The sequence below is a fragment of the Euprymna scolopes genome, chromosome 10, assembly GCF_053919585.1.
Source record: "Euprymna scolopes isolate OS-2025 chromosome 10, ASM5391958v1, whole genome shotgun sequence".
Lineage (NCBI taxonomy): Eukaryota > Metazoa > Mollusca > Cephalopoda > Sepiida > Sepiolidae > Euprymna > Euprymna scolopes.
Window position 1 is genome coordinate 14709910 of NC_136491.1, and position 16585 is coordinate 14726494.

Below are 16585 nucleotides of genomic sequence, written 5' to 3' on the forward strand. Positions count from 1 at the left end.
TTATTTTTCGGAGTTTCCTTTTAATTGAGCACTCTGTTGGATTTCTTTTTCAAAAAAAAACTAATCATAGATAGATAGATAGATAGATAGATAGATAGATAGATAGATAGATAGATAGATAAAGAGAGAGATGGGGAGAAAGAGGGAGAACGTTTGTGTCTGTTTAAGAAAGAAAGAGTAGAGAACAGAGAAGAAAGAGAGGGAGGGGGGACGCACACACACACACATACACTCATACACACACACACACATCAACACACATAAGCAAGTGCAGGAAATAAATATTATTCAACATGTTAGCAATACCGCAAATATCCGTTATAATTAATTTATAACGCTGTCATCGATACAAGAAAAAAATGGCGCCGAAAACTTCCAAGTGACTGCAAGTAATGAAATAGATCTATGTAGTTTTATTTGTAATAATGTAAGAAATAAACATATTTTAGAAAATGGTTGACGTCAAAACAGGAAATGCTCACTCGGGTACCAATCAGAATGAATGGCCTGAAATTCAGAAAGAAAATGTACTTTTATTAGCATATTATTTAGTAATTGCTAACGGAAGTGTTATATAATTAATTAATTAAGTAGTTAACCAATAATTAATTAATTACATCAATTTTGATATCTACGTTGTTATGCTAGCAACATTATATGCACGAATTTCACGCGTTTGCACGCTTACAAAAGGAGATTATATGATTAGATGATTATATGACATGCACTTGTAAAAGTGGTTTTTGAAGGCTTGGGTTTTATTGAACTTTAAGTATTTCATGGCAGTATTGCTGTAAAAACAAATGTGCCAGAAATATATATTTAAGGAACATATCTACAATAAAACGCTTAGAATATATTAGGATTTAAGAGATGGTGTTAACATTTATAGCAAAGCGGAATTTCAGGAGTTTTTAAAAAGGGAAAGAAAAATACGTACATTTCAAAAGAAACAGAACGGATTGAGGAAGGAAGAGTGTGAAATTGGGAAAACAAAGAAAGAAAGAATGTGGATGTGTGTGTGTGTGTGTGTGTGTGTGTGTGTGTGTGTGTGTGTGTGTGTGTGTGTGTAAAACAGAATCGGGAGAAGTGGTAAAAAAAAAAAAAAATACCCACAAAGAAAACAAAAACTTAGAAAGAGTGAGAGGGTTTTAAACTTGCGACTACCCTTTTTTTTTTTTTGCGAGAGCGTTTGTGTTTTTGTTTTCTGTTTTTTTTTTTTGTTGTTTTTTTGTTGATATCTTTTTTTTTATTTATTTATTTATTTTTTTTTTTTTTTTGGCACTCTCCAGGGATGAGAACTAAATCGCCCGCTTTTTCGTTTGTGAATTGAACAAAACACGACGACAACGTCGGCTCGTTTCCCGCGTCGACCGAAACTACGCAATCCCTCGGTTAACAATTTACTTTCATGTACACAAATATTTAGAGATATGTATTAAGTATTTAATATATATATAAATATATATATACATATCTTAAATATATACACACATACTTCTCGGTATATTAACACGTACATAGATATATTTATGTATATATGTACCGATTCTAGCACTACTGCAGTAGTGCAGTACAGTACTGCACACGTCTATTTATGATGCATTTCACGAATTAAAAAAAAAAGCAAAACTAAACGCCAAATTCTTCATCTCTTTTTTTCTATTAAATCTTTAGTGTCTTTTCCCCTCTAATTTACTTGAACATCTCTCTCACTCTCTTTCTCTGTCTCTCTCTCACTCTTTCTCTCTCTCTCTCTCTCTCTCTATCTATCTATCTCTCTCTCACACACACACACACACACACACACACACAAACACTCTCGCTCGCTCTCCCTCGTGGGTTTCGTGAGCTACCACCACCATGATGTAGACGGAATCCTTCATCGGTCTTCCTGAATTGTTATGCAGTTTATTTCCTATTCATAAAGCCTGTACGTACTAACAGGAGGCCCGCGGTCGCATCGTGAGACCTCTTTCTACGACGCTCTGCGTGCCGCCGGCATCATCGCACGACCCCGGCCCCTCAGCAACGTTTGGGGTCCACCAATTATGACTACTACATCAGTGAAGAAGCCACCTTTCATTGTGTTCAATACTTACCAACGTGACCACGTTCCTTTGCCAGATACTAGCTGATACTCCCAACAAGACACTCTGCTTATGAATCGGGTCAAGGTAAGTAAGTAGATTGATATATATATATATATATATATATATATATATATATATATATATATATATATATATATATATATATATATTGCTTCCTATTGTTTATACTTTAAACGTGACTACACATGTTGAGTGTGCACCGCCATGAAAATTAAGAGTACACGTTAAAATTAAAACACACACACACACACGACTACACACACACGACTACACACACACACGCACACACGTACACACGCATATATATCTGTGTGTGTATGTGTATGTGTATATGTGTGTGCGCGCGCGTGTGTGTGTATGGGCAGTCTTTTACTTTTGTTGTCCTAAACAAGGCATATTTCCACTATAAGCGCAAGGGGCTACTGTGATAGGGGCGAGATTTATAGGTGTGGGGTATGGCGATAAATCTAGGTAGGAATGTTACGAAGAAAGATGTTCGCGTTACATTTAAATTTCTACATCACGTCGGTACGGTCGAAGTAACAGGAAACACGGATGGGAATTCCGAAGACACGCGGTCCGAAGAAACGAAGCCATTAGAGTTATAAAATCTTCCGCTATCTACATAGCCTCTGCAGTGAATGGGAGTGTAGTTTAGTTGGGTCGAGGGAACCTTTTTCGTTGAAGGGGTACAAGGGCATTAAGTTCGTCGGAGCACATTTTGTGGAAAGTACTTGTAAAACAAGCAGATGGATGCGACATTGTGATGATGCGAAGAGTCTGGAATCTTCGCAACTAATACAAGGCCTATTAGGTTCGAAATTTAATATATTTTTAGATACCTTCCCACCGAAAAACAAAACTATATATATATATATATATATATATATATATATATATATATATATATATATATATATATATATATATATGATGATGAGCCATTCTGATGAGTCGTAGACGATGAAACATGTGTCAGTGGATGATTATATATTAAAAACAATATATATGTCGCTCCCCATATATATATATATATATATATATATATATATATATATATATATATATATTGTATTTTTTGTACAGAAAGTTGTTAGATGAAATAAGTCATTGGTACCGTCGGTTTCAAGCCCGGTAATTAGGACCGCTTTAGATATCCATATCAAGCTCTCTTCAGCCAATACTCATCTCTGAGAGAGCTTGATATGGATATCTAAAACGGTCCTAATTATCGGGCTTGAAACCGACGGTACCAATGACTTACCTCATCTAACAACTTTCTGTACACAAAATACAAAATATAAATACGCTCTTATTTTTCGGATTTTCCTTTTAATTGAGCACTCTGCTGGATTTCTTTTTCCAAGAAAACTAATCATATATATATATATATATATATATATATATATATATATATATATATATATATATATATATATATATCAGCTAGTTCTATCAATAACCCTAAACACTCGGGGAAACATATTGTATCGTTCGTCGACTAATAGGAAAAAGGAAGAAAGATGATAAAATATGTCAATTATTTTATTTCTTTTATTTTTTTAAAGGAAAATAAAAGAAAGATTTCATTTGTTCATCAATTAAGATCGCATTTGTTCGGCTTTAAGTTATGGCTTTTTTTTTAATATAACTTACTGTCAGACAATCTCCAGCATCTGTTCAATTGCTATTATGTTGCATCCCTGTGCTTATTTTTATAAGTACTTTCACCGAATGTGCTCCAATTAACCTGTTGCACTTGGGCCTACATAATGTAAACACCCCCGACTAACATCAAAATCGCCCCCCTTCACTGTAAATGTTTCTGGGTGCCGGTATTTATTCGCCAGCATGTTAGACACAAAGTTAGATATCGGTTAGATGAAAGTTTTATTGTGGAACGAACTGGATTCGAACCTGGAAGGACCAAGCTTTTAGTGCGTGTCATTAACGACTAAACCATCCTCACCCTCGGGTAAATTTTCTACCCCAATGGCTTTTTAGGAAACTTGCTTTTGGAATTCCCTTCCAGTTTTCTTCCCCGTACTCAGATGCCAAAATTTAAATGTAATGTTAACAAACATATTCCTATCCAATTACTTCATATAAATCTAGCCTATTTAACAGTAACCGCCAATATGCCTTGTTTGTAAAAATATATATTTTTTAATAGTCCAATGCTCTATTGTATCACCATCATGATACGTTTACAAGCGTACAAACAAATTTGACGTAGTAATAAGAAGAATCGTCTACATGTCATCTCGCAGTAAACGCAGTTTTATTAATTGAAATTTCATTACAAAATTTAATTCATATAACAATGTATTAAGTACAACTTCTTCGAAGATATTGTATCGATTATAAATGTTGAAATTGGTGCGGTTTTCTATTTCATTTTAAAGCATCTTGCTTGTTTATTGTTGTGTAAAGTAGTGCCGCATGTTTTTTGGCGCCACTCGTATCCAATCGTCTGCTGCAGAGTTAAAAACAAAACTTTAACAAACGGAAAAACTTATCTGCTTTTATCGTCACCTAATAATATAAAAAATGCACATGCACGTGTACAACTGGGGACGGTTTTTAGATTCATTATATATATATATATATATATATATATATATATATATATATATATATATATATATATATATATATATATATATATATATATGTAAAATATAAAGGTAACTGCAGCTTCTCTTCCAAATTTCGGATTCTCACCATGTTGTATCACATTTTAATTCTTTTGGTGGATTGATTGTTGCGATGTCTTCTGATGAGTTAAGGGCATAATAGATTCACTAATTGATATAATTATTAAGTGATTGATTTTGCGCTAAGAAACAGACACTGTCAAGAACTGTAAGGATCAATTGATGTAAAGGAATAAAATATAAAAATTGTCAACATCATGTGTTTTGGAATATACATTTTTGTCATTTATTATATATATATATATATATATGTGTGTGTGTGTGTGTGTGTGTGTGTGTGTGTGTGCGTGTGTGTGTGTGTGTGTGTGTGTGTGTGTGTGTGAGTTGTGTGTGTATATGTGTGTGTGTGTGAAGAAAAATTCTAATTAAATTTTCAAATTAAAAATTACAATTGGATATTGTAAATTAAAAATTAAAAATTTTCAAATTATGAATTAAAAAATACAAATAAATTTCGTACTTTGGGGTAATTGTGCCAAGTCCGGGGTAATTACGCCAACTAGCTAAAAGTGCTCTTTTGGCAACCATGATTATAAAGAGCCCTTATGTTTTAGTTGGCGCAATTACCCCCGGATTTGGAGCAAATACCCCAAAGTACGGTTTCCTTTATGATGCAACCATCAGTGTAGGAAGTGATAATTACTGTTGGTCGGGATATTCGAACCCAGTCACAAAGTTACACTTGACATCGTAGGCTACCATTTTACGTCCAGACCACTTGTAATTAAATAAGCATTGAAGGAAATTAAGTGCCTATAAATACCAAATCATCGAGCATACATAATAAACAGTCAGAGAGTATTCAACAACCGGAATTCGGAATCTTGCATTTGCGCTAAAGTTAAGAGTTTTTTTTCTTAATTTCCTAAAGAGAGCTTAACTTTAACGCCATAAAGGTATTTTATAACTAAAATATTTTTTAATAAATAATAACAATTATTTTGATGCCTATGGACTCTAGTGTTTCTTGCTTCTATAATCATTAGCGTAGGAATCGATAAGTACTACTGGTCGAGAGATTCGAACAAAGTCACAAGGTCTTCCTTGACTTCGTAGTTTACCTCAAGTTCAGTGCCTCAGTAGATATTTTGAATTCCATAAGTATGTTATATCCGCTTGTAAATCTGTGTTTGTCATTATCTCTTGTGATATTCTTTATGAAATTATAGATATACAAGCATGTGTGCCCGGCATTGCCCAGGTGTTTGGAGGTGTGTGTGTTGAGCAAAAAAAAAGAAAAATCCAGTAGTAGGCAGGCAGGCAGACAGGCCCGAACCCGTACCGCGAAGGAGAAAAAGAATCTGAAAAAAAAGGTGACGTCTTTTCCGTTGCGTCCATCGCCAAACCGGAAGTAGCGAAGGTTTAAATTAAGCCAAGTCAATCGAAAAGAGGGGATGATTTTTGAAAATATCGGCAAAAAAGCGACCCCTTTTTGTAATAAAGTGCCCAGTTGAGGGTGAAGAAATTAATGCTTTTAGCTAAATTTCGATATTTGTCGTCCAAAGGGTTGAGCTTCAAAACGATAACGATCTCGTGAAAATCTGTCGCCTCTGTCAAAAGTTTTAGGCAGACATACATACATACATGCATACATACATACATACATACATACATACATTTAAACAGACAGGTGAGATTTATATTATATATTATATGCCTTTATGTGGCCTAAGTCATATATTTTTGCCACAGTCCAGTATCTTGATCCTAGTGCAGAGTATTGGTTATAATCGTGTATATTGCCTATAGTCTTATCTCGCGGTCATAGTCATATCTCTTGGTCGTAATCCTATACGTTGGGAATATTCTTATCTGCCTGTCGTAGTTCTATCTCGCGGACTCAGTCTCATATCTTCGTATTTAATCTTATATCATAATGATATCCCTGAGTTTCAGTCATAACTCTTGGGCTTAATCTTATCTTTCGGTCATATTTGTAACTTATTCCTATCTGTTGATCATGGTCTCACTTCTGGATCATAGTCATATTTCTTGCGTGATCTTAGAAATATAGCTTTTCATTTAGAGCTCATCAGTTCGATCCGTGCCGATTACGAAATGTTCAATAATTATTATGCATTATATTCTGATCAATCTTGTGTCACATCTAGCCTTCGCTGCGATGCAGGTAAATAAGAATCCTATTTCTTGGAACTACTTCTCTCCGTGTAGCCATAATCATATCTTTTCGTTATAGTCATGTCTTGGTTTATTTTGTTTTGTTTTTTATTCACGTTCACCCCCAAACAAGGCACATCGCCACTTGGACGTACTATTTAGGAACATGGCTAGGAATAATTAACAAGATGTTCATTTACGTTACAGGGAAGCAGGTAGCAGTAAGGGAATTCCAAAGTTTAGCTGTTAGAGGAAAGAAACTATTAGAGTAGAAAGTATTCCGGAATTTAGGGACCTCAAGAGTGAAGAGGTGTGATTTTGTTGTTAAGCGGGATATGTATATGGAAAGGGGCGCAAGAGTTCATCAGAGAACATTTCATTAAAATACTTGTAAAACAAGCACAGTGATGCAACATTATGGAGATGAGACAGGAGTTAGAGCTTAGTTGACAAAGCGGAACCTATTCGATTGGAGACTCTTTTTTAGCCCTATCCTCAAGGGAGAGACTAGTGGTAGATGTACCAGATATGGCAACAATACTCCATACTCATACTCTAAACTAAATCCATAAATTTTCGGCCTTAATTCAAATGATTAGCTTAACCTAAACACCAATTCCGGTCCCAAATAGATCAACATAATTCAATAAGTCATTATTGAGTTTGCGTTTTAAAATATCTTCATTTCTAAAAATAATGAAAAGAATATTTTCTTGTCATAGCTCTAGTAATAATAAGTACGAAATCTGCAAGAATTAAAAATATATTTAAGCATATTTTATGACCTGGCAGGGCCGGGCGCCCACCTCCCTGCTAGCCCAAAATTATAAATTTAAACGTTGTTTTCTTCTGTTCTATACACTAACAAAATGTCGTCTGCTTTAAGAGAACTAAATCGTAGGCATTTCATTTTATTTTATCGTGATGGCCATGGCAATATGGAAAATTTCAAAGTGAATAAACATATTTATTTCGAATGTTTCACATTTAAAACAATTTAGTTACATGATTTTTATCTTATTTGGTTAATTGGATAATTTCATTGAAAAAATAAATGTAACCACCCTTTTTTATAAAATGACCAATGGTTACAATTAAAAAAAACAAAAACGAATGAATTTTCCAAAATAAGTAAACATTTCTTTCTATAGAAAGTAAACATTTCATACATACCATTTCTGTCTCTGTGTAACCAAAATCAAACGGAATTTCAATAGAACTTATTACCTTTCTAAGGGTCTCACATCTTTGGAACACATTTCAAGCAAATGCCTTTCTGTAGGCTACAATATGGTCGTCTTCGACTTCAATATAAACAAATAGGCTCTCTCTACCGTACTAGAAAACTACTGACACCTGAAAGTATCCTGTACCTCTATAAGGCCACCATTCGCCCATGTATGGAGTATTGTTGTCACATTTGGGCTGGTGCATCTGCTGCTAGTCTCTCACTCCTAGACAAGGTTCAAAAGAGAGTCGCCAATCTGATAGGCCCTGAACTGGCCTCTAAGCTTCAGCCTCTGTCCCATCGACGAAACGTTGCATCCCTCTGCCTGTTCTACAAGTATTTTAATGGTGAATGCTCTGACGAACTGCAGACACTTGTGCCCCCACGACGTAGACACCCTCGACAAACCCGACAGCAGCTAAATCCCACCCCCACACAGTAGAAATCCCTAGATGTAAAAGATCTTTCTACTCCAGTAGTTTCTTCCCCAGAACCGCTAGACTCTGGAATTCCATTCCAGGTCCCTGCTTCCCTAACTGTACTGACATGCTGAAGTTCAAGTGTAACGTGAACCGACATCTTGCTGGCCAAATCCCAACATAGTGCCCCAGTAGTTGCTACCCCTGATAGTAGCCCCTTACAGCAAAGTGGCAATGTGCCTTGTTTGGGGTGAAAATGTAAAAAAAAAAAAAAAAATCTGTGGAACTGCACACTTACGTAACCAAATTCTGTCATCATTTCAAATCTTTTTATTAGTCATCATCCAAATTACAATCGCATTAATGCTTATCTCTTGAAAGGTTTCTGGCCTTAGTATAAAGTGACACTTTTAAAATTAAAAGTTGTTTTCTTCTACGTTTTCGTCGGGAATACTAGGAGCAATTAATCGCCAACAGGTGTCACCCGTAGTTTTCCTTACAATTTTCTTGCGTTTATTTCGTGTGGATTGCATTTTAAACTTTCATTTTAACAAGAAGTTTCCCTGTCACCATGTCTATTATTATCAAATCGCTTGGAGTTCTTACACAGATCATTATTAGTAATTGCTCATGGATTATAATCGGTGGTGTTTCCTGGAGTCTAATGAAAACAAGTCTCCCCAGATTTCCAGTACTCTTTCGATAAGGATTGCAAATGAATTTGCCTTATTGCGACAGCCGATTACCATTGATGTCTCGCTGGCAAGGATCATTGGTCCTCTCTGGGATTTGGGTTACAAAAATACTCTGAAAGTTCCAGTACTTTTCGCACTCTGTCGGTGGAGGTTTGGTTGGTGCTTTATCTCAGCCAGCTTTCAATCCTCCTTGATATTTTAGAACTATTTTGTTTAGAATTAGCCCACGCTGGTGCAATCAGTAGTAAAGGAGGAGGAGCGGTCTCTCTTGCAGTTTCGGTTGAATTGCGTTCATGTTATCGTGTTGATGTCTCTATAGTTTTTGTTTTCTTTCAATAGCAACTTGCATATCACTGGTTAGCGTTCGCAGTTTACGTGCGGTGATTTCCGAATTTGAACGTTTTCCTTAAGGTTCCAGTTGTCTTTATTATTGTCGTCAATTCTATGTTATCAATTATTATTATTATTATTATTATTATTATTATTATTATTATAGTTATTATTATTATTATTTTTATTATTATTATAGTTATTTTACCAAGTATTATTCTTGTGTTACCAATTATTATCATAGTTATTTTATCAATTATTATTGCAGTTATGTTATTTAGTATTACAATAGTAATATTATTAATTATTATAGTTATGTTATTATTATTATAATAGTTGTGTTATCAATTATTATGATAGTTATGTTATCAACTATTAATATAGTTATTTTATTAAGTATTATCATAGTTATATTACCAATTATTATTATAGTTATGTTATTAACTATTACTATAGTTATGTTATCAATTATTATAGTTATATTATCAATTATTATTATAGTTATGTTATCATTTATTACTACAGTTATATTATCAATTATTATTATAGTTATGTTATTAATTATTATTATAGTTATGTTATCAATTATTATTATAGTTATGTTATTGATTATTATTCTATTCATATTATCAATTATTATAGTTATGTTATAAATTATTATTATAGTTATGTTATTAATTATTATTATAGTTATATTATCAATTATTATTATAGTTATGTTATTAATTATTATTATAATTATGTTATCAATTATTATTATAGTTATGTTATTAATTATTATTATATTTATATTATCAATTATTATAGTTATGTTATCAATTATTATTATAGTTATATTATCAATTATTATTATAGTTATGTTATTAATTATTATTATATTTATATTATTAATTATTATAGTTATGTTATCAATTATTATAGTTATATTATCAATTATTATTATAGTTATATTATCAATTATTATTATAGTTATATTATCAATTATTATTATAGTTATGTCATTAATTATTATTATAGTTATGTTATCAATTATTATTATAGTTATGATGTCAATTATTATTATAGTCATATTATGAATTATTATTATAGTTATATTATCAATTATTATTACAGTTATGTTATTAATTATTATTATAGTTATGTTATTAATTATTATTTTAGTTATGATATCAATTATTATTATAGTTATGATATCAATTATTATTATAGTAATGTTATCAATTATTATTATAGTTATATTATCAATTATTATTACAGTTATGTTATTAATTATTATTTTTGTTGTGTTATTATATATAGTTATAGTTTGTAATAATTTTTTATTATAGTTATGTTATCAATTATTATTATAGTTATAAGATCAATTACTATTATAGTAATGGTATTTATAATTATTATAGTTATATTATCATTTATTATTATAGTTATGTTATTAATTATTATTTTAGTTATGTTATTGTATATAATTATAACTTGTAATAACTCTAATGATAGTTATATTATTATTTATAATATTAGTTATGTTATGCTATTAAGTATTATTCTAAGAATATTATAAATTATTATTACAAATATATTATCAATTATTATCATAGTTATGTTTATAATTATTTTTATTGTTATGTTATAAATTATTATCATAGTGATGTTATTAATTATGAGTATATATAGTTATTATATCAACTAGTTATGTTATTAATAGTTATTATAGTTATATAATTAATTATTAATATAGTTTTGATATTAATAATTATTATAGTTATGTAATCAATTATTATTATATTTATGTTATCAATTATTATGATAGTTATGTTTTTAAGTATGATTATATTTATGTTATGACTTATTATAATCGTTATTTTATCAATTATTATTATTATAGTTATGCTATGACTTGTTATAATGGTTATTTTATAAATTATTATTATAATTATGTTATTAAGTATGATTATAATTATGCTGTCAATTAATTTACAGTTATATAATCAATTATTATTATTATAGTTATATTATCAATTATTATTATAGTGATATTAACCATTATTATTATAGTTATGTTATCAATCATTATTATAATTATATTATCAATTATTATAATTATGTTATCAAATATTATTATAGTTATATTATCGATTATTATTGTAGTTATATTATTGATTATTATTATAGTTATATTTTCAATTATTTTTATAGTTATCTTATCGAGTATTATTATAGTTATGTTATTATTATTATAGTTATGTTGTTAATTATTATTAATATAGTTATATTATCAATTATTATTATTGTAGTTATGTTATCATTTATTATTATAGTTATATTATGAATTATTATTATTGTTATGTTATCAATTAATGTTATAGTTATATTATCCATTATTATTATAGTTACATTATCGATTATTATTACAGTTTTGTTATTAAGTATTATTGTAGTTATGTTCTTATTTATTATTATAGTCATATTATCTATTAGTATTATTGCTATGTTATCATTTTTTTATAGTTATATTATGTATTATTATTGTTATGTTATCAATTATTATATTAGTTATATTATTAATTATTATTATAGTTATGTTATTAAGTATTATCATAGTTATGTTATTAATTATTATTATAGTTATGTTATCAATTATTATTATAATTATGTTATCAATTATTATTATAGTTATGTTATCATTTATTATCATAGTTATGTTATTAATTATTATTATAGTTATGTTATCAATTATTATTATAGTTATGTTATCAATTATTATTATAGTTATATTATCATTTATTATCATAGTTATATTATCAATTATTATTATAGTTATGTTATCAATTATTATTGTAGTTAGGTTTGAAGTTATTCTACATGTGCCTTGCTTAGCTGGTCCGTACCTTGTAACCTTGGACAAAAATATGCAAATTACTTTTTTTGGTGGAGTCTCATTTTTGTATATTATTATAATAATATGTGATCATTTCCGTAGTAATTTCGACCTGGGGTTGTGCTTCACTGAAAAAAAGAAATCAGCAAAACGTTACGTAAAAAAAAGAACATTCGAAAACAAAAAGAAAAAGACGAAAAAAATAACATTGTATGCCAGGAGATGTTCCTATTTACAATGTCTCCCCACGGGACAGAGTTAGACACCAGGGTCGTTTTTTGTGGACTAAATGAGTAAATTAAAGATTATATCTTACAATATTACTTTATTATTTGTATCGAACTATATAGCACAATATTATTTTCTGAGTATGTATGCGCATCACACTTAATCGATTCTTTTTTTAAAATCCAATGGACATTATTTTCATAGAAATGGTAATTATATTTGCTGCGTGTTATGGATTTTCTGCCCCAAAATATTTTTACTCTACCAAGAAAAATGTCAGCTTCATCAAAACATATTTTTTGGTTAAATATATTTCTTCTTCCGTGGTATTTCCATGAGACCTGCTTATTATTATTATTATTATTATTATTATTATTATTATTATTATTATTATTATTTATTTATTTATTTATTTATTTATTTATTTATTCACTAGAAGTAGTCATACAAACCATCATCAAAGATTTCTCTTTGATAACAACGTGTGATGTTTTTTTTAGTCTGAGTGACAACAAGTTTCTCCAGATTTCTTGTACCTTCCACCTCTTTCGATAACTTTTGCAAAAGGATTTATGTTATCGCAACAGTCACTTACCATTGATATTTCGCTGGCAGCGACCATTGATCTTCACTTGAATTTGAATTTGTGTGGCAAAAAAAAAACTTCCCAAGGGTCCAGTCCTCGTTGCACTCATTTAGCGGAGTTCTGGCTAGTGCTTTCTCTTCTTGGTTTTCCATCCTCCTTGACCCTCCTCATTTATTTGGTGTGGTGTCAGTTTAAGGTGACTTACACACAAAAAAAGGAGAAGTGGCCGGAAGGTAGAGGAGCATGGAGTTATCTTCCAATCATACCGTTTCAGTTTTTATGATTCCATGTGATGTTTCTTTCTGTTTGACATTTGTAACCGTTTACTTATGTCCAGCTCATGTAGTTTGTGTAGTTCATGCGTAGCGTTAGTTTCTGCATCCTAGAGGGTTTTCCTAAACATTTCTGCAGTTTTCATTATCATCATTATTATTATTAGCATCATCATAATCACCATCATTATTATCATCATCATAATCGCCGCCGCCGACGCCGCCGACGGCACCACCAACACCACCACCATCATCATCAGCAGCAGCATTATTGTTATCATCAATAATTATTATTATTATTATTATTATTATTATTATTATTATTATTATTATTATTATTGGCTCACAAGGAGCTTTCACACAGGTCATAAAGGATATCTCCTTAAAAACATCCTGTGGTGTTCCCTTGAAGCTGGGTGATAACAAGTCTCCCCAGTTTTCCAGTACTCTCCACCTCTTGATATCATTTTCAAATGAATTTGCATTATCGAAACAGCTGCTTACCATTGGTCATTGACTTTTTTTTCACCTAAACCTTTTTCCAATAGTGTTACTGCGGTAGTGGAAGCGATAGTTTCAATTGGATCTGAACTCGACATGGCCGTTTCAATTTCACTACTCACGTCTCATATACACATTTCTTTTCTTTTAAATAATATTATTAAAACCATCTCAAATCGTTCCAAGACTTGGAAACCATTGTAAAGGTGACTTTTGATAATATTTTATGTGGATACATGAAATAATAAGTATATATGTATATATATATATATATATATATATATATATATATATATATATATATATATATATATATACATGTGTATATATATATATATATATATATATATATATATATATATATATATATATATACGTGAAAACATCTTTTTCTTCACCATATTCACTCTGCTTGCTTCACTATTTGTTACCAAGTGAGATCTATGATTTACTTGTAGTTTCATCAAATACTTTTGTAAGCAAAATCCGATCCCGCATTTTGCTAAATCCTACCCTCTGATGAGAAGGAAAGTATTTCTTCGAGACTCTGCGGATCAAGGACTATCCACTTATTTTGTGCTTCCTTTTTAAAATTAAATATGTTTTTTTAACTCTTTTTCAAAGTGTTTTTTAACATGTTTTATTAACTACTAGTTCTTTGACAGCAACTGTTTCGTAGCGCAGAATCATTCATTTAATTATTATCTCAATCAATGAATCTATTTTGTCCTTAACTCATCAGAACAAATAGCAACTATTAATCCACCAAAACATGTATATAAATATAAAGAAAGACAGAGAGAGAGAGAGAGAGAGAGAGAGAGAGAGTTAGTTTATATTTTTGTTTGTTTGCGTGGCATAGAAATAATATTATTAAAACCATCCCAAGACATTCCAAGACTTGAAAACCATTATAAAGATGACTTTTGAACTATTTTACGCGAAAGTTTGTTTGCGTTCTAATTCGGTATTTTAACTAATAATCCACATCGGTTTATAAGTTTCGGCACCACACAGGCTCCAAATGTCACATTCCTTACAATATTAACAAGTAGTTTTTACAGGTCTCACAACTGAAGTTATACATTGAAGAAATTAACTTAATATCTAATGATCGAACATTGCCATTTCGTTTAAAAAGTATGTTTATAATATTGTGTATTTTGCTCATAATTTAAATTGAAAACAATAGGTAAAAACATATGCAGGATTGGATTCATGCTCCCTCGTTAGAAGCCCCCTTTTAATTTACTAATGTAGTAGTAGTAGTAGTAGTAGTAGTAGTAGTAGTAGTAGTAGTAGCTCCTTTCTTGCCCTGAAAGCCTTTGAATTCAGGTGTTTATAATTTCTCTTATAGCGTTGAGTGGAACTGATGACCTGAATTATCAACGTGACAGGACTCTGCATAATCTATTTAGCAAGGCTGGTACTCATATGATGTGCTTGATAACCACAACTGATTTTTACCAAATGGTTACCCATGCAAGTACAATCCTTTAAAAAATACAACCTTTTAAAAAATATTATAGATGAGCTTCAAAATTACTTCATACATCAATCAAAGACTACAATATCGAAAATAATCAATCTAATATATAAAAGGCAAAATGTGCGTGTGTGTGTGTGTGTGTGTGTGTGTGTGTGTGTGTGTGTGTGTGTGTGTGTGTGTGTGTGTGTGTGTGTGTGTGTGTGTGTGACAAAAACTTTCGACAGAGGCGACGGAACCTGACGAAACCGGTATCGTTTTAAATCTCGATCCTTCGGACGACAAATATCGAAAAATTGGCCCCAAACATTAATTCCTTCGCCCTAAACTCGGCCGTTGTGTACAAGGAAAGGTCGCTTTTTGCGTCGCCATTTTTTTTTTTTCGATTGGCTAGCATTAATTTCAACGTTTTCAACTTCCGGTCGGGCGATTGAGACATCGACTAAGAGGTTAGATTTTTTTTCTTTTTCCGCCTTTGCATTACGGGTTCGAGCCTGCCTGCCTGCCTCCCTACTACCACTTTTTTAACACGTCTGCCTACCACATTTTTTTTTCAGGGTTACTTACTACAACACCTACAGACACTCAGGCACCCTCTCTACTGTGGATTTGACCCCCCTCCTTCCCGGGGTCTTTACTACACCGCCTAAAATAAATTTGGAATTATAGTCTTGGGAAGTATGAGTTTTATTTCGCAGAGGTTTTCTCAGAATATAATAATCGATATAATTTTGTGTAATCGATCATTTGAATCACATAAAAATCTGATTTGAACAGATTTTTCTGATACCGGATCGTCACTTATCAAGGCCAAAAGGCACTCAAAGATAAGGGTTAACAAGATTAATGGATTGTAAACTTGAATGATGAAGAATATAACGAGACGAGTTCAAATCTATAGATGTTTGCAACATTGAAAATGTATTTATGGAAATTTGATCACTGTAGGAAACCATCAAGCTAAAAGACGATTCTCTACAGGGATAAAATGCGGAAACCTCTGTGTAACTTAATTT

At 31.0% G+C, this 16585-nt stretch overlaps 1 protein-coding gene across 1 annotated transcript in view; it reads left to right on the forward strand.

Annotated features, from left to right (window-relative positions):
• The first annotated feature begins 1790 nt into the window (after positions 1–1790).
• The window catches only part of LOC145285803 (protein NDNF-like), a 280481-nt gene continuing 265686 nt past the window's right edge, over positions 1791–16585 (forward strand). Inside the window, exon 1 of the mRNA XM_080134187.1 lies at positions 1791–2177. The gene's annotated coding sequence lies outside the window, so the exon portion shown is untranslated. The remainder of the gene's footprint in view (positions 2178–16585) is intronic.